Source organism: Neofelis nebulosa, chromosome 8 (assembly GCF_028018385.1).
Source record: "Neofelis nebulosa isolate mNeoNeb1 chromosome 8, mNeoNeb1.pri, whole genome shotgun sequence".
NCBI classification, from domain to species: domain Eukaryota; kingdom Metazoa; phylum Chordata; class Mammalia; order Carnivora; family Felidae; genus Neofelis; species Neofelis nebulosa.
In genome coordinates, this window is record NC_080789.1 from 121,831,067 (window position 1) to 121,850,273 (window position 19,207).

A 19,207-nucleotide genomic window follows, 5' to 3' on the forward strand; every position below is an offset into this window, starting at 1 on the left:
ATCGGAAACTGAGTTGTTTACATGTTGATTACTTATTTCCCCCCAACTAAGATGTTCAATTCCACAGCAGACAAGGCTGCCTAATTTACTCGATCCCCGGACCTAGAACAGCGCCTGTTTGCAGTGGGCGCCCAGTAAATACCTACTGAAATGACTGGATGGAGCTGGATTCTGTAAACTGTAGGCCAGGAGTGCTCCGCTGGTATTCTGTGAGCCTCTCCACGTTCAACTTTCATCCACATGTAAAACTCATGTTTGCTATGATCGAGCACGGTATTTACAGCATTTTGCTGAGCGGGTTGGGCAATGAGAGCGGGGGAACTTGGTGCAAGTCGGCGATAAGAGGTATGGGGTGAGCCCAAGCCGAGGCCAGAGAACGAGCTTTGTTTACAGCGGCGTGCAAGAGCTTTGCCTTGAGCACAGAGCAGAGACGGTGCAGCCAGTAAAGCACTTCTTTCGTAGAATGTCACGGTGTTGAAGGGCCACCAAGAGAATTGTGTGGAGACTGAATGCGTTCCCGAACAATCTGAGGTGCTATCGTAGAGAAGAGTGCACCGCAGTGTTCTTTCCGGTTTATTCCCTGTAGTTTGGGTCTTTTAATGACTTCAGGTATGCGTCTGAGAATTCTAGTATTCAGAAGCGTGCCATAAATTAAATGTGAGATTCTTTAACTGATGGAAAAATAGTGCTAATCCCAATATCCCGAATCTTCGTGGGTATTACTCCACTGTGTTGTATTTCTGCTGGTTCTTATTCATGGTGGGTCCTTCCCATATTTGCTTGGTTATCTTTGGCTATGAGCTGCTCATTTTCCTCGGACAATTACTTGGGGGGGAATTCTTTGAGTCTCAGGGTGAAAGTGTGTCCCTTTAGAGAGGATTGCTTGTCTTTGCCACGTGGCAAAAGGGGTGGCCAGGGGTGCTATAAATCAAGGCCATTTTGAACTAACTCACAGCTTGGAATTTTCTGAATGTCACGGTGATACAAATTTGGGCTGCAGTCCCCTGGGGGGAGTGAAATGGGTTTGTTTTTGATGTGTACTTACCCTGAGGGTGCAACCCTTTTGGATTCTAGCCTCAAAAAGAAAGGGTTTAGATCCCCACGCCCACCCCTCCTTGGATGGGCTCTAGGCTCTGACTTCAGTTTATCTCAACCCTGGAGACCATCAGAGCCCTGAGGGCCAAAATTGCTTATGGGACTAAGCTGACTGCTCTTCCTTAGACTTTGGCAAGCTAACTCTTGCCTCGTCGGTGCTTTGGTGTCTTTAAGATCATGTTTAAAACACACTGTCTTCCTGGATGTTTAGTTGTTGCCAGCAGCAGTGTTGATCTCCAAAACCCCGTTCTACTCCACTAGCGGAAATAGAGATGAAGCGGCAGAGTTTCTCGATTGAGGGGAATGGCAGGCATTAAGGGACAGGTCAGAGCCTGCCATGGTCCTGGGGCAGGATCCTTCAGTCAGAGACTCCATGCCACGGGAGGAGAGACTCCCAGGGGGACACTGCGGTCCTGTGGGAGTGGCAGTAAAGACAAAGGGTGTGCCTGAGGGATGTTTTGGAAGTAAAATCAACTGGATTGGGTAGGAGGGAGTAGAGGACAGCTCTGGGGTTTCTGGTTTGGTTGCCTAAATAGTTTTCTTACCATTCTTGGTCTATTATTGTTACCTTTTCGGCGATTAGCCAACAAGAGTCTGTATTAACAGTGCTTATGTAACTAATATGTAGAAATGATTATATTTCTAGTTTTGAACTTTTCACAGATGTTTCAATTTATAGATCAATCCAGCATTTGATGGATAACTCAGCATTTGATGTCCCCAATCTGAACAGAATCCTGAATTGTGGGGTTTAAAAAAAATTTTTTTTTATGTTTATTTATTTTTGAGAGAGAGAGAAAATGAGAATAAGTGGGGGTGGGGCAGAGAGAGGGAGACACAGAATCTGAAGCAGGCTCCAGGCTCTGAGCCATCATCACAGAGCCCGACGGGGGGCTTGAACCCACAAACCGTGAGATCATGGCGTGAGCTGAAGTTGGACGCTCAACCGACTGAGCCACCCAGACGCCCCTAGAGAGTTTACACTCCTACAGGGAAGATGTAAACAAGGTGGTAAAATGGTATATTAACAGAAGGTTCATTTGGTTATAAATGACAGTCAAGAAAGTCTGATGAGCTGAAGGAAAAATAGGGTTACTGGGTCACTCGTGGAGCAGAAGGGCAGGACCCTTAACTTAGTCACATAGGCTAAGACCCAAAGTGGCTCCTTTCCCACTGTCTGTCTGATCTTGGCGTCACTTTCTGCGAACCTTTTCTCTGAGGATGTTGTCGTTTCTCGGCTGCTTTATGGAAGTCGGCCCCACACAGCTTCTAAACTTATTTGTCCCCAGATCCAGGTCCTTTAAGATGGCAATTAGCCACTCTGCATCCTAACTTCGGATTTCTCAAGAGTGATAGAAAGGAGGAGGGGCAGAAAGGGAGTCGGTGGCCATCAGGTCCAGCCAGCGGTCACCACGGGGAGCCGGGCTGCCCATGGCACTTGAATGGAGCGGCCGGAGACAGTCCTCAAGCCTCGGAATCCTCCTGGGTAGTCCCCCTCCCCCCAGGTTGTGTGCACAGACAACAAAGGATTGATAAACCGCCCCGGGGGACAGGTAGTCCTATTTGAGTTGGATCTCGAAGAGTGAATTGTCATTAGCCTGGTGTAGAGACCAGTGAAAACAGGTTGTTGGCAGAGCGAGAAGTATGTACAAAAGGCCTGCGTCATTTTTCAGGGAACTGCTGAGCCTTTTGGGGGGGTTCTATTATTCTTCCCATCTTCTATTTTTACGGTCTTATTCACGTTGATTCTTCCGTACGTATTTCTAGCGGCATTACTTCTGTTTGCATTAATTTCTTTAGGCTTGATTATCTGGGATTAGAATCGTAGGTGCTAGACAGCCTAGCATTTCAGAGCGTAGCGTTATCTGGAGTTGCAATAAGCATGCTTTGTTTGTGTTTCCTCAGCCGGCACTTCGAGGAAGGTGTTCTGGACGACAGCCCCCCGGACGGCCTCTGGGGCATGGCACGTGACCATGCCCACGCAGCCTGCCCGAGGGCGCCCGGGTGCCAGGGGCAGGTGTGGGCTGGAATCAGTACCGCCACCTGGGCACCCCGGCGAGGGGCTGCCTTGGCCAGAAACAGGCACCCTCTCCGTAACTTGCCTGCACAGAGGAAGCTCCTTTTTCGATGTGCACAGAGGTGCCCTGGGTGCCAGCGGCTGCCCTGCTTTGCCCCGCTTTTCTCCGCTCACGCATCCGAAATTCCTCACGTCCGGTTCGTGAGTGTTGGTGGCCTCGAGGAAGCTTTCTTTCAGGTGCTGCTCAGGCTGGACAGAAGAAAAGGGGATTTATGAAGTTCCCGTACCGATTCGAACCTGCTTTAGGAAATGGGTCGTTATGCCATCTTTTCTGCTGCGCGCGTGTTTCTATAGTGCAAATCAGTTGACCCACGATTGGTAAATAGGGAGTGATGGCACACGCCGTGGACATTGGTGCATACACAGCTTTCCGTGAGCGTGTCCCCGCTGAGGGCAGCGGATGCGACGGACACTAACAAACAGCCAGGGGCCGCAGCCCCGGTAGGACAGCAGGACTGCGCCCCTTACTCATCCCCGCTTCTTCCTCTGGATTCAGCAGGCGCTCAGTCTTAGAAGTAGTAATTTTGTGGTTCTCCCCAACCTTTCTGCGTTTTGTCCTAATCTTTGTACCTTGCGAGCCCAGTCGGTTCTCACATTCTTTCCACGGGGTGATCTTCACAATTGTATTTTTATTATGCAGTCATTCATTTATCCAAGTTTATTTATTTTTGAGAGAGAGGGAGGGAGAGCATGGGGGAGGGGCGGGGGGGGGGACAGGGGATCCGAAGCAGGAGGCACATTGACAGCAGCGAGCCCGACACGGGGCTCGAACCCACAAACCGTGAGACCGTGACCTGAGCCGACGTGGGACGCTTAACCGACCGAGCCACCCAGGCGCCCCCACAGTCGTATTTCTTTAAAAGATAAAGTCCATTCTGTATACAATTGGAATCAAACAGTTTTGGAGACCGAAGTGTGTATTTTTAGCATTTTATTTGTTAATTGTTCTGGTGATAGAATTCCATAGGTTTTGAGTGGTTTTCCGTGTGTACACAGAGCTTAGTTTTTCAGAATCCCGATCACACTGTGACAGAAACGTGTGTATTTACAATTTTTGTCCCATAGCTGTATACCCAGGCTGGAATCCCCCTCTGCCCACACAACACGCGGTCCTTGTTATTGTTTTCTTCGCTGCCAGGGATAACCAGCTACAACGGCGATGGAAGCGTTACCGACTGAGTCATCCGTAGTCTTAAAAGTTTGGAGACTCCTCTAAACTACCGGAAACTTAATTTCTTTCTTTCTTTTTTTTTTTTTTTAAGTTTATTTATTAATTTTGAGAGAGATGTGGGAGGGGCAGAGAGCGAGGGAGAGAGAATCCCCAGCAGGCTCCGTGCTGCCACCGCAGAGCCTGATGCAGGGCCTCGATCTCCCGAACCGAGAGATCATGACCTGACCCTAAACCACCAAGAGTCGGACGCTGAGCCACCCAGGTGCCCCTAAACTTAATTTCTTTGTGGTCCTCTTGAATTTCCTTAGTAATCCCCTTCCCGCCTGCCCACACTGCTGTCCCACTGTCCTCTGCTCAGGTGCCTCTTGTGTTCACGTATCTTTTGCCAGGTCTGCCCTGACTCCTCAAGTTTCCATGGTCCCAGATTACCTGTCTCAATGTGCTACTGATCAACTTTACGTTCTGGAAAATTTGCTGCAGCTGTCTTCTGGGCCCACAATCCCGAGAGGAAACTTTCTTTTCAACTGACCCCTCCCTCACAGAACCAGGCTTTTACGATAACATTAGGACTTGGAACATGTTTCCTCATAGAAACAAATAGCCAACTGAAAAATGAATGTCTGGAACGCAACCCATTCACAAATTGGATTCTGTCTGCACACAGATGAAAAGTTCAAATGCTTTGGCGTAGAAAGAACTGTTCAGAAACAATTACTATAAACCCATAAGGCACTTACTTTTTTTTTTTTTTTTTTTTTTTTTGGCACGTTGAGCCAGAGTAGGAGGACAGGGACAGGTTTAAGTTTAAAAGAAAAAAATAGGTTAGGGGCGCCTGGGTGGCCCAGACGGTTCAGCGTCCGCCTTCGGCTCAGGTCATGATCTCGCCGTCCGTGGGTTCGAGGCCCGCGTCAGGCTCTGTGCTGACAGCTCAGAGCTGGAGACCGCTGTGCCTCCTGTGTCTCCCTCTCTCTCTGACGCTCCCCCGCTTGCACTGTCTCTCTCAAAAAATAAACAAACATTAAAGAATGTCCAGAGGCAATCCGTGTCAATGTTTCGATGTGTAGTTTTCCATCCTTTTTTATTTATTTATTTATTTATTTGTTTGTTTTAATTACTTTTTTAAAAAGTATTTATTTATTTTTGAGACAGAGAGAGACAGAGCATGAATGGGGGAGGGGTAGAGACAGAGGGAGACACAGAATCTGAAACAGGCTCCAGGCTCTGAGCTGTCAGCTGATGCGGGGCTCGAATTCACAGACCGGGAGATCGTGGCCTGAGCTGAAGTCGGACGCTTAACCGACTGAGCCACCCAGGCGGCCCTTCAGTCCTTTTTTAAAATCTCATTGAGATTATACTGTCCATCTACTTCGTCATATCGTTATGTATTCCTCGCAATGGTAATTTTTAATGAATGCCTAATAGTCTAATGAAGTTTTAATAGTCTATACATTGGTTCCACTTTTTTTTTTGGCTTCCATAAATAGTGCTGCAGTCAACATCTCCCCATATAAACCTTTTTCCTTTTTTGGATAGCTTCCTTAGAACAGACTTGCCTTTTGAGGAATTATTTGGTCAGAGGATATGAGTATGTCAAGGCTCCCCTCCCGGTACACGTTGCCAAATTGCTCTCACAGAGGGCTGTTTATATAAATATATATTTCTAAAGGATGCTTTTAACCCGCTTACAGCCTCGTTTAGAGGCATTTTAGGTAGTTCAACATACGTGCAGCTTGGGGTTGGAAGACCAGCCGCCATGCTGTCCATCTGTCTGTCCTCTAAGGAGAGCTGTGGTCAGTGACCCACTGATCACAATTTCGTTCTTCATTCAAGTTTGGAATCCTCAGGGTCTCCGAAACAGAAGGCTTTGTAATTTCCCTTTTTTTTTTTTTTTAATGTTTATTTACATTGAGAGAGAGCAAGTGCATGTTTGCATGTATGCACCTGCGTTGGGGAGGGGCAGAGAGAGAGAGAGAGAGAGAGAGGCAGGGAGAGCATCCCAAGCAGGCTCCGTGCAGAGCCGGATGCAGGGCCCGAACTCATAAACCATGAGATTGTGTGACCTGAACCGAAATCGAGAGTAGGACGCTCAACCGACTGAGCCACCCAGGCGACCCCATCGTTTCCTTTTTTTCTTTTTTTTTAAAAAAAACAAACAAACAAACACCACAAGACTAACTATGTGCTTTCCTACAAGTCTGGGGTCTGGAAGTTGGGGTGGAGATAAGAGTAGGACAAGTCGTGGTCAGTTGGAAGCTGGTAACTTTTCAGGCAGAGTACTTGGATCCCAGAAGCGGGCCAGTGTCCTCTGTTTATGTTTGACTCAACTTCAACTGGCCGTACTCTACGTAGCTTTTATCATACCCAACCCTCTAGCATTTCCTGGCGGGTAACACGCCTAAAATAGAACACCAGGAATTTGTAGTTGGTTCCCCAGTCTTAGCACTTCACATGAGACCTGACCAGTGGATGATTCAGAAGGACCGCTACACTTCCTTCCGCTGCAGTCCGTAATTAGAATATATGTGTTTGCTCTTTAAAGGTTGAGTGCTCTCAGCCCTTGGTAGTCCTGTCCTTGGCTTGGAGCTCCGCTCTGTGTGCTGTCCCCTCTGCTCAGCATTATCTGATGTAAATACGTCAGTCACCTGTGCTGACTTCACAAACACCCTGCAGCCTGGCAAGGCCAGGCAGGGGAGGCGGAAGGTTCGCCCAGGTAGCTGTGAGCGCCCGGCTCCTTCCTTAGTTAACTTGTATTCCGAAAGGAGAAAGCCATGTAAGTTTTCCTTTGGACAGAAGTGAAGGAGTATATTGTGTAGTTTAATAAACAGTAAAAGAGTAAAATAAAAGAGTTTTAATAGATAATGAAAGAGTAAAATTCCCGGGGCACCTGGCTGGCTCAGTCAGAAGCACGTGTGACTCTTGATCTTGGGGTCGTGAGTTTGAGCCCCACTTGGGGGGGGGGGGGGTAAAGATTACGTAAATAAATAAATATTTTAAAAAATACCAAAATTCCCTGTTTTAATATTTAACTCTTTTACGTAATATGAGAAGTAACATTTCTCTTTGGCTGAAGAGGAAGAGTGCTTGAGAACACTGAAGAAAATTGAAGGGACAAATGCGAAAGGAAAGGAAAGGTCATGCTTATAAACCACAGTCATCCAGATAAACTGTTATTCCCACTCTGTGTGGATGTGTTTTATTGTGACAGCGGTTAACTACGGTTGCCAGTTTTCAGAAGGCCTAAATTATGGACTATTTCAGATGGATGCGGGCTTTAAAATTAGTCCCTGGATAATGCGTTTCTTTTAAAATTGAACCTTAATTGATTTTTATTTTTTAAAGCTTGAATTAAGTAGAAAATTAAGGGCCTTTTATCAAAAGATGGTAATGTATATTTAACTCAGATGATTACTTAATAGAGAATTATTCCTATCCTATTATTATTTTAAAATATTAACTGACACAAAAAGCCATAAATATTACATTTTGTTTAAAAAGTCTCTTTAATTTATGTTTTAAAAGTCACAGACCATTTTTTTTTAAGTTTATTTATTTTGAGGGGGGAGGGGCAGAGAAGAGAGAGAATCCCATGCAGATTCCAAGCTGTCAGCACAGAGCCCATTGTGGGACTTGAACCCACGAACCTTGAGATCATGACCTGAGCTGAAACCGAGAGTCGGATGCCTAACTGGCTGAGCCCCCCCAGGAGCCCCTAAAAGTCACGACCATTCTGAATGGTCTTGGAAAGTGTGTTGAGTGAGAACATAGCCAGTATGACTTTTCGATATTGATAAATTAACTGCAATTTTTCACTGATTTCAAAATAAGAGCTTTTTAGAATTACGAATATAAATCTTTTATGTTCTGTTTTTAAGAAAGTACTTGTTTCCTTATGTGAGAGATTTCTGCAAGAGTTCAAGAAAGCTTCCGTACAGATTGTTTTCCACTTAACCAGAGTGGCCAAATACTGTTTCAGAACAAATTTATTCCCATCTCTGAACCTCCAGAACAAGAGACCATTTAAGAATTCATTTCTACTTGGTTATTTACCAGAAGAAAAGGCTGTTCTGATGGCGTGTGGAGTAGTCCAAAATAAGAGTTGTGCCAGAAACGTTTACTTACAACCATTGGGTATACCAGCTGAGGAGAGACCCTTTTATCCTGTTTCCTTACAAACCAAAACCAAAACACAGGTCTTTTCTTATCATAAACAAATTGGAAAGAATATAGATATCCATTAGTGTGATATGTTTGGGGTTAAATGAAATGATGCATCCGTGTACTGAAATACATTGTAACTCTTACACATGCTTATGGACTTCAGTGTCACCACTGTGTAGGACTGTGATAGGTTGAGTGAGGACACAGCCTGTGTTTTAAAACATTACAGGTCTCTCTGAGGAGGGGAGGGAATCATAGGTGATTTTTTTTTTTTTTTTTTTTTTTTACTTTCTACTTACATCTTTCTATAGTTTGACTTTTTTTAAATGTTGAACATGTGGCATTTACAATTAGGAAAACAAGATGTGCTCTTACGTATGGTGGATGGGAAGAAATCTTTTACAGATTGAATTTGGATAGGCAGAAATAATTGCATATTTCTGTTTGTGAAATAGATATATTTACTTGATATAAAGGATTTTTTTTTTGGTGTGGGGGGTGGGTAGCCATCCCAGGAAGTCCCTGGATTATAAAGCATTATTGATTGTTTTGGGAGAAACTGTGAAGTGACAAATGATTCTGAAAGTTGTTACTTTTGGTGAGCATGGGAGAAACAGAGATAAACTCGAGTGATTATCACTAATTTTCTTATAGGTATCCAAGTGTTTTTTTTTAACTTTTTAAAAGTTTATTTTATTTCTTATATTTTTTATATTTTATATAAAGTTTATATTTATTTTGAAAGAGAGAGGGAGACAGATCTCCAGCAGTGGAGAGGCAGAGAGAGACGGAGAGAGAAAAAATCCCAAGCACTGTCAGTGCTGAGCCTGATGTGGGGCTCGAACTCATGAACCACGAGATCATGACCTGAGCTGAAGTTGGGGTGCTTAACCAAGCCACCCAGGTGCCCCTAGAACACAACGAATTTTTTTTAAGTTTATTTCCTTATTTTTGAGAGAGACAGAGACTGTGTGAGTGGGGGAGGGGCAGAGAGAGAGAGGGAGAGAGAGAGAATCCCAAGCTCAAATCCATGTGGAGCTCAAATCCATGAACCGTGAGATCGTGACCTGAGCGGAAACCAAGAGTCAGATGCTTAACCAACTGAGCCACCCAAGTGGCCCGAACACAAAGAAGTTTTAAAGATGCATTAAAGATAAAATGAGTATTAACAGCCAAAATCTTGCTCTTGTTAAGAACGTTATTGTTATGTGTTTTAATTTTTTTTTTAATTTTAATTATTTTTTGAAATGTTTACTTATTTCTCTTGAGAGAGAGTGTGAGCAGGGGAGGGGCAGAAAGAGGGGGAGAGAGAGAATCCCAAGCAGGTTCTGCGCTGTTAGTGCTGGGGGGTGGGGGGGGCTCAATCCCACGAACAGACCATGACCTGAGCCCAGATCAACATTTGGGCACTTAACTCACCGAGCCATCCAGTTGCCCCAATTTTTATTATTTTTTTAAAGTTTATTAAATAATCTCTACACCCAACATGGGGCTTTAATGACCCTGAGATCAAGAGTTATGCGCTCTCCCAGCTGAGCCAGCGAGGCCCCCCATGTATTTTTAAATGAAAGTATACAGATGAATTTCTGTCTTTGTTTCTTTCTTGTTAGTTGCGAGAGTGGACGAGGGAGAGGGAGACAGAGAATCCCTATCAGGCTCCCTGCTGTCCATGTAGAGCCCCACTCGGGCTTCAGTCTCTCCAACCGTGAGATCTTGACATGAATTGAAACCATGAGTCCAAGCGCTTAGCCGACTGAGCCATCCAGGCGTCCTGTGTCATTGTTTTTAAAAATCTTTGTGACCAGTCTGCGATTTGACAAGTGTGGTTCTACATTCAACTTATTTTGTTATTTGGCTTGAAAACTCATAAGAGCTAAAAAAAAAAAAAAAAAAAAAAGTTATCTCACCGAGATACGTTGATCCAAATAAATAGTTGAAGTTCATTAACGACTATATTTATTAACCAGCAAATTTCATTTTCAAACCATCTACCAGTTATGCAGAACATTTGGTTACAACTTGGTGAATTTCCTTTTTTCCCCTGATCTCATTAAATTCCCGAAAAATGTATTTCAGTTTATATTAATAATGATGGTGGAGGGTTGAAATACACTTTTTACATTCACTGACATTTTTAAAATGGATTAGAAAACTTTCTAAGTTCTCTGTAAATACAAAAGCACCCCCTTTCAAATTGCCGTCTCCGTAATACGAGTTTCTTTCCAAAAAGCAGTTATTTTCTTGAACTTTTTAGAACCTCATCTTTACCTTGAAGGGACTAAGTAAAAGCTCATTTAAAAATATCCTCCAAGGGGCGCCTGGGTGGCTCAGTCGGTTAAGCGTCTGACTTCGGCTCAGGTCATGATCTCACGGTCTGTGAGTTCGAGCCCCGCGTCGGGCTCTGTGCTGACAGCTCAGAGCCTGGAGCCCATTTCAGATTCTGTGTCTCCCTCTCTCTCTGCCCCTCCCCTGTTCATGCTCTGTCTCTCTCTGTCTCAAAAATAAATAAACATTAAAAAAAATTTAAAAAAAAAATAAAAAAAATAAAAATATCCTCCAGGTAGCATATTAGTGACAGCTACTTGTGATCATGGAGTAGGTCAGTAAATTTAGAACAGGTTGTATTTACATATAAGAAGAATATGTTAATCATCCTTAAGACAATTCTTAATTTTTTTTTTTTTTTAACGTTTATTTATTTTTGAGACAGAGAGAGACAGAACATGAACGGGGGAGGGTCACAGAGAGAAGGAGACACAGAATCTGAAACAGGCTCCAGGCTCTGAGCTGTCAGCACAGAGCCCAACGCAGGGCTCGAACCCACGGACTGTGAGATCATGACCTGAGCCGAAGTCGGACGCTTAACCGACTGAGCCACCCAGGCGCCCCAAGACAATTCTTTTATGTATTTTGCCATGAGAAAACTAGAACAGCTCTGGATGGTATAAAATATTTTTGTGGTCACTCCCACCTCATTACTTAAAGTTTGCGTGTGTGTGTTTTTTAAGTTTTATTTATTTATTTTGAGAGAGACCACGAGCAGGGGAGGGGCAGAGAGAGAGGGAGAAAGAGAGAATCCCAAGGAGGCTCTGCACTGTCAGCATGGAGTCCGGTGCGGGGCTCAAACTCACAAACCGTGAGATCATGACCTGAACCAAAACCAAGAGTTGGATGCTTGCCGGACTGAGCCACCCAGGCACCCCAGTTGTGTTTTTTCTACCACATAGATGACATCCTACCATAAATAAACTGCGCAGATGATGGGGACCATCTTGCATGTGAATCCAAACAAGGGCGCCGGTGTTGATGTAAGAGGCATTTCTTTTCCATCAAAGATAAAAAATAGAGGCACCTGGGTTACCCAGTTGGTTAAGCACCTGACTTCGGCTCAGTTTATGACCTCGAGGTCCGTGAGTCCGAGCCCCATGTCGGGCTCCGTGCTGACAGCTCAGAGCCTGCAACCTGCTTCAGATTCTGTGTCTCCCTCTCTCTCTATCCCTCCCCCGCTCGCACTCTGTCTCTCTCAACAATAAACATTAAAAAAAAAATGTTTTTAAAAGAAGATTAAAAAATGACCATAAATGGACATTCTGAGAGTTTCTCCCCAAACCCAGCAGCTCCCACCCTCCCCCCCCCCGCGTACACATCCCTTAGGAGATTCTCCACGCAGTATGTATGTGATGGAGTGACTCCGGATTTGCACCTTTTCATCAGGTTCTCTTCATTTCTTAGATTCTGTTTCCAAAAAAATCATAAAATCTGCTTAGAACCAGATGCTACTTGTGATCCCCACCCCCAACCCCCCTCTTCCTTCATCTTATTCATGAGAAAACAGGCATTGAGAAAGAGATCGTCTTCAGATGGGACTAGAATCACGTCTCCCCGGCCAGCACTGGGCTGCTCTGTGTCAGTTCGTCTCCGGGTCGTGTATACACGACCCACCGCGCTACCCAGACGAGCTAGTGGAAACCTGTTGATACCTGACTTCCTAAAGACTAATTTCCTTCTCAAATCTCTCTGCTCTGTTCTTTTGCTTCCCAAGCATATGGCCTTGAAATCCTCTTTCTTTTTCTTTTTCCGTCCTTTTCATCACAGACACATGCTTCGTCTAGATATTACTGAAATGTGAAGAATACTCCGAAGCAGAGTCTCATTTCCTGAGAAGTAGCCTTCTAAGTGAATCAAGATGCAATACAGAATCACTCTGTTTTTAGTGGTGAAGGTGAAATCTTTATAACCTGTCTACTCTCCAGAAGTCCTCGAGACTTAACAAGGAAGGCGTAGATAAAATAAAACAAACACCGAACAAGGTAAAAAAAATACCAAATTGTAAAGAAGGAGAGGGAAACATATATTTACCATAACATTGTGCACAGTCCTGGTTAAGGACCTTGGCATTTGAACTTGACTTCTTTAGGAGCCACGACAAAGCTGTGACAGAACCATCCTTGTCTCCTACCAGGACAAACACTGGTTTCATTTTCACCGCCCGGTTCTGAGGGAAGTTTGCTGTTAGAGGGCATTAGACAAGAAAATGAGTTTTTGTGGAATTCGGTGAAGGCCATGGGTGAAAATGTGACCCGGGGCTGGGGACTCAGGATGACTTAGCCCAGGTGTATGGCCTTTTCCTAATCTGGCTTTATACCAAGACAAGGCTTGAATAAATAATGCAAGAATCAATTTTTCCCGTCTGGCTTGGTGATGAATTGAGGTCATTATTGAGCGCCTAACGGATGCGTTTTCTGCATCGTCGACTGAAAGAGAATTCACATGCTGCAGAATTAGTACCTCGGAATGGAGTTCGCGAAGGCCGTGTTGTATTGGGTAAAAGGAGAATCTGCCTTCATAATCAAGGGCCCCCTCTGTCTAGGGGAAGGTCACAGGCAGGACCTGGGTGTTTCTCAGAAGCATTCCTCAGTAGTACTCAGAGCCCCCAGACCCTGAGCTGTAGAGCAGGGACGACAGTGTTTAGGATAAGAGATAATAAAGAGCTACCCTTAGGCTAGAAGACTCTAAAGACAGCTTCCATGATGTGTTTCTTTAGAAGCATCTTCCACCCCATGCTTTTCCTCAGACCCTCTGGTATAGATTTGGGACTCTTTTCTGTTGGCTGGGACACTGACAGTGCAGTGCCACATGGTCCAGACCCCCATGACAGGAAACGCAGGTTCCTTGACTCTAGTCCTAAGCTGCTCTCGCAACTCTTCCCGCTCACTAGTCATTGGAAACGTTACGAAGGAAGGTTTCTGAGAAGTTGTGCCGCCCTGAAGTGTGTTCTTGAGAGTCAGGGGCTGAAGCCCTGTCAGTCAGATATCTGCTGAGGGCCGGCTCCCCCTCTGGCAGGAGCTTCCACCTGGAACCATTGGAAACGACACCCAAATGTGGCAGGAACGGGTGAGCCGCGTCATCGTTTGTGGACGCAGGGAGGGCATACATAAACAATGACCAGTTTTAAGTGTCACGGTCTCTCTGCTTTACACAAATGACATTTAAGGGCATAGGTTTTATGATGAGAAGTAGGGAGTCGAAGTTTAAAAACTCAGTGACAAGTTTTATGAAACCTGGGGAGAACCTCCCACTCGTCTCGTACGACGATCCGATCTATATGTAAAGAAAGACACAATACCACAACGGAAATCAATAATCCTGAGAGGAGGAGAAGGAACAAGAGAATACAAATAAATCTGGGGCGGGGGCGCCTGGGTGGCTCCGTCGGTTAAGCGTCCGACTTCGTCTCAGGTCACGATCTCGTAGTTTGTGAGTTCGAGCCCCGCGTCGGGCTCCGTGCTGACAGCTCAGAGCCTGGAGCCTGCTTCCGATTCTGCGTCTCCCTGTCTCTCTGTCCCTCACCTACTTGCACTCTGTCTCTCTCTGTCTCCCAAAAATAAATGAATGCTAAAAAAAAAAATTAAAAAGAAAAAATAACTCTGGGGTTTTTCGTATCTAGAAGTGAAGAAAAAAGTTTGGTATCTGGAAAGGCACTCAAGGTTTATTACCTATAAGGCCCTGGGAGACGGTGCAGGTTTTCAGGAGGTCAGATGACAAGGACAAGGGAAGGCACGAGTCCGATGGAGCCGGGCTGCAGGAGAGGTGGCTGGGGAGGAGCTCTGAGCTCAGCTGGTCACAGCCGCCATCCTGAGGCGACCAGAGTAAAATGGAGCGTCACGGCCTGGGCTCCGTTGCTGCCATTCGGCACAGACACATAGCACTGTTGTTTGAGTCCCAGCATCTCTGCAGGCTTTCCCCAAACCATTCCATTTTCTTGTGTGTGTGTGTGTGTGTGTTTAAGGTTTTATTTTTAAGTAATCTCTGCTCCCAACGTGGGGCTCGAACCCCCACCCCCCACCCAGATCAGGAGTCACAGGCTCCACCGACTGAACCAGCCAGGTGCCCCTCATTTTCTTGTTTGCAAAATGGGGATCCCACCTCTTCAGCCTCCCTCAGGGCGTTCTGTGGGGACCGCATGAGTGACATTTGCTTGAGGATGAGGACGTTTTCATCCTTCAATGTGGACCAAGTGCCAGGACAAGGGGGCTGGTAGAAATGTTTGCTCCCGTGCCCCGCGGCCAGTTTATGCCCCACTGCTCTCTTCTTTGCATTGGACGCCTGGGTTACGTTTTTTGGTTGGCATTGGACCGGAGCTGTTTCAGATTCGAACGCTTCATTTGTCCTGGACAAGTTATTTATCCTTTCAAGCTCCGTCTTATCATCTGTAAAATGGGTTTGGTATTTCTTGCCATGTTGTTACGAGGACAAAAGGAGATAAGGAATATGAAAGCATCTGGGGGCGCCTGAGTGGCTCAGTCGGTTGAGTGTCTGACTTCGGCTCAGGTCATGATCTCGCAGTTCGTGGGTTCGAGCCCCACGTCGGGCTCTGTGCTGACAGCTCGGAGCCTGGAACCTGCTTCGGATTCTGTGTCTCCCTCTCTCTCTGCCCCTCCCCTTTTCACACTCTGTCTCTCTCTCTCTCTCTCTCTCTCTCTCTCTCAAAAATAAACAAACATTAAAAATAAACTTAAAAAAATAACAACAAAAAATAAAATAAAAGCATCTGGCAGAATTAGTAGTCATGGCACATTCAGTAAATGTTAGGTTTTCTCCCCTTTTTCTGTAGTTGTGCCCTTGGAAGAAAAATTCCCTTGAAAGAGAAGTGACTTCAGTTTTGTGTCAGTGTCTTCCATAAAGGGAGAAACAAAAATCTTTCAAAATTTTATTTAAAATATTCAACTGATGGAAAACACATGACGATAGTAAATAATCTTGGGGCTCCTGGCTGGCGCAGTCAGAAGAGCATGGAACTCTTGATCTCAGGGTCGTGTGAGCCCCATGTTGGCTGTAGAAATTACTTAAATAAATAAAACTTAAAAAAAAAAAGAGAGAGAGTAAGTAATGTTAAAGATTTCCGGTTTGGGGAGCCCTAACGATTTAAATGTGACCTGATGCTTTCTTGCAGACTTGGGCCGGGTGGTCCGGCTTAGTGCCTGAGCTCTGACTTAGGAGCGAGACTGACGGGGTCCCACCAGTTGCCAGCTCTATGACCTTGGACAAGTTCACCTGTCTGTGCCTCAGTTTCCTCTTTTGTACGAGGTGGGTAGGACCAGTACCCACCTCACAGGGTTGTCCCTCTATTCCAGGAAGGTAGTTTTGAGGATTAAATGAGTTAATCTACATAAAAACCCCCAAGAACAGTGCCTGTCGCTGTTACTTCTGTTTATTATTCCCGGCATAATTCTGTTGCTGTTGTCGATCTAATGCTAATAAGGTCAAGACCGGTGCAAGTTTCAAGAGATACTTAATTGAATAAAATATTTTCTTGGGATAAGCAATTATGGCCTTTTTCTTCCTTCCTTCCTTCCTTCCTTTCCTTCCTTCCTTCCTTCCTTCCTTCCTTCCTTCCTTTCCTTCCTTCCTTTCCTTCCTTCCTTCCTTTCCTTCCTTCCTTTCCTTCCTTCCTTTCCTTCCTTCCTTCCTTCCTTCCTTCCTTCCTTCCTTCCTTCCTTCTTCCTTCCTTCCTTCTTCCTTCCTTCCTTCTTCCTTCCTTCTTTCCTTTCCCTTCCCTTTCCTTCCTTCCTTCCTTCCTTCCTTCCTTCCTTCCTTCCTTCCTTCCTTCCTTCCTTCCTTCCTTCCCTCCCTCCCTCCCTCCCTCCCTCCCTCCCCAGGGCTCAAGTATTTGAATGAGTGGTGAGCCAGTCCTGGCCTTACTCACTGATGCCCGAAGAGTGATCTGTCTCCTCTGACGTGAGCGTGTAGCTCAAGAAAGGCTCGAGGCAGCCAGTGAAGACGCCGCAGGGTGTCCGTGGCCACACAGTCCGTTTTCAGGGGGTTGTGCTCGTTCGGGTGGCTCTCGTGTTCCGAGGTGGCACTTCGATGCGCTGTTTCCATTTCCAATCGGAAGCCCTGTCTTCCTTCTTTGTTGTTTGCAGAGAAACGCGCGTCTCTGTCTCATCTGGGTCAGCTTGTATTCGAGGAGCTTCGTGGGGATAGGAGAGCTTCGCCTTTGGTGAGGGAAGCACTTCGTGCTTTTGGTGACCTGCAGGTCCCCCACCGGGTGCTGTCACTACTACTGAAGACATTCGTCATCGTGACAGGTGGTTCTCCGCTCTGTGCCTGGTGCCCGAGACCCTGTGCAGGCCACTTAGAGGGGATCCTTCGTTTTAAGTCACTACAGAGTGCCGTTCTCTACGGATACTGTATTTCAACTCTTTTGTGTCCACGGTTTCAAAATTTTCCACTCACACTGCTCTTTTGACGCGTTCAGGAAACGGTCGTCTTTTCGGCGCTTCTAATTCTTTCCGTTTTCGTGGACCCCTCGTTCATCTCTAATAAAATGTGAGCTGTATTTATCTGAAAATTTAAAATCGAGATGTTACTAAGCTACTTGTGACCGCACTCTCTTTTGTTCGTAGATTAAAACAGAAAGAAGAGGGGCGTCTTGGTGGCCCAGTCGGTTAAGTGTCTGATTTTTCATTTTGGCTCAGGTCGTGATCTCACGGTCCTGAGATGGAGATTGTCTCTTTCCCGGAGCGCCTGGGTGGCTCAGTCGGTTGAGTGTTCGACTCAGATCACGATCTCATGGTTAGTGAGTTCGAGCCCCACATCGGGCTCGCTGCTGTCGGGGCAGAGCCTACTTTGGATCCTCTGTCCTCTTCTCTCTGCCACTCCCCTGCTCATATGCACTTCTTTCTCTCTCTCTCAAAAATAAATGAACATAAAAAAAAAAAAAGAGATTCTCTCTCTCTCTCCCTTTCTCTCTCTGCCGCTGCTCCCTCTCTCAAGGAAAAAAATAAATAAAACAGAAAGAAGGGCTTCCTTTCTTCAATTATTGATTAACTCCTTAATATAGAAGGGACATAATATAAATAAATACAATATAAATAAATGTAGAAGGGACTCCTGAATATAGAAGGACTGACAGGGAGAAACTTGTCTCTTTGACCCCTGCTGATATCCCTTTTCAGATCTCTGAAAGAAACCCAGAGGTTTGGAGTCCTCTCCCCCCAATTCATTTGTGAGATTCAAGTCAGATGTAGGATGTGTAAGCATTCGGGAGATTAGATTTCCTTCAGTAGATAAGAACCACTCTCTAGAAGTTCCAGTTGTTTAAGGATGCAGTCAGCTGCCTTTGGGAATAATGAGTTTCCTGTTCCTGAAATTATCCGAGTATGTGCTGGGTCAGCACGTTTCAAAGTCTCTTTTCCACAGTGGTAGACAAGATGGATAAACATTCACAATCAGAGCACACTCCCATGGGCAGAGTCGGGTTTGGGCAGCATTCCTGACACGCCAGCTATAAGTCCACCCCCTCTCCCTCACTCAAGAACGAAAGGGATGCCGCACCCGTGAATCTATTTACGCTCATATATAAAAAGTAAGTATCGTTATAAAAAGTAAGTATCGTTACTTACTCTCTTGGTATTGAAGGACCAAGAACACGGTTGATAACGAAGTATGGCTCGGCTACCAACGTGTGTGACTGGAGTTGACAAGGACTGGCCCCAAGTGCTGCTGTTGTCTGGAGGCACCAGTCCCCAGGTGGGTGATAGGATTAGGCAGCGTGTAGCTTTTTAAATCCTGAGACTTTGATTCTGTGTCGTGACCAAAATTGCTCAAGAATTTTCTTTCTTTTTTTTTTTTTTTAAATTTTTTTTAATGTTATATATTTTTAAGAGAGAGAGAGAGAGACAGAGAGCTTGAGTAGAGGAAGGCAGAGAGAGAGAGGGAGACACAGAATCTGAAGCAGGCTTCAGGCTCTGAGCTGTCAGCACAGAGCCTGACGCGGGGCTCGAACTCACGAACGGTGAAGTCGTGACCTGAGCTGAAGTCGGATGCTTAACCGACTGAGCCACCCAGGCACGCCGAGGAGATTTTCTTCTTAATGACTCACTTTTGGTCTGAAATTTATTACAGTTGGTACGTAGGGTTCAGAGACATAAAGACTTCAATTCTTAGGTCCTATCCCACTCTGCCTTTTTAGCAGTAAGTACTAGACCTTATATAGTAAATACCAAAAACATTGGGTTAAAAGAAAAAACCAAAATCAGTTGAAGAGTATGCACGCGTACTTTGTTAATAAACTCCTCTTAAAAATTATATGCGTAGGAGCTCTCATGCTATATAATTATACATTATAATTTCATTCCATAATTTTAAGCACTCAAAGCAGAACCGTTGTTTTAAAGGTTTCTTTTTTTTAAAGTTTATTATTT

At 45.2% G+C, this 19,207-nt stretch overlaps 1 protein-coding gene and 1 long non-coding RNA gene across 4 annotated transcripts in view; both read left to right on the forward strand.

Annotated features, from left to right (window-relative positions):
* Positions 1 to 19,207, forward strand: part of PIP4K2A (phosphatidylinositol-5-phosphate 4-kinase type 2 alpha) — a 186,099-nt gene that overhangs the window by 12,346 nt on the left and 154,546 nt on the right. The window lies entirely within an intron of this gene.
* Positions 12,127 to 17,691, forward strand: LOC131483512 (uncharacterized). The gene is made up of 2 exons (XR_009247753.1): positions 12,127 to 16,088; positions 16,925 to 17,691. It is a non-coding gene; the product is annotated as an uncharacterized LOC131483512 (long non-coding RNA).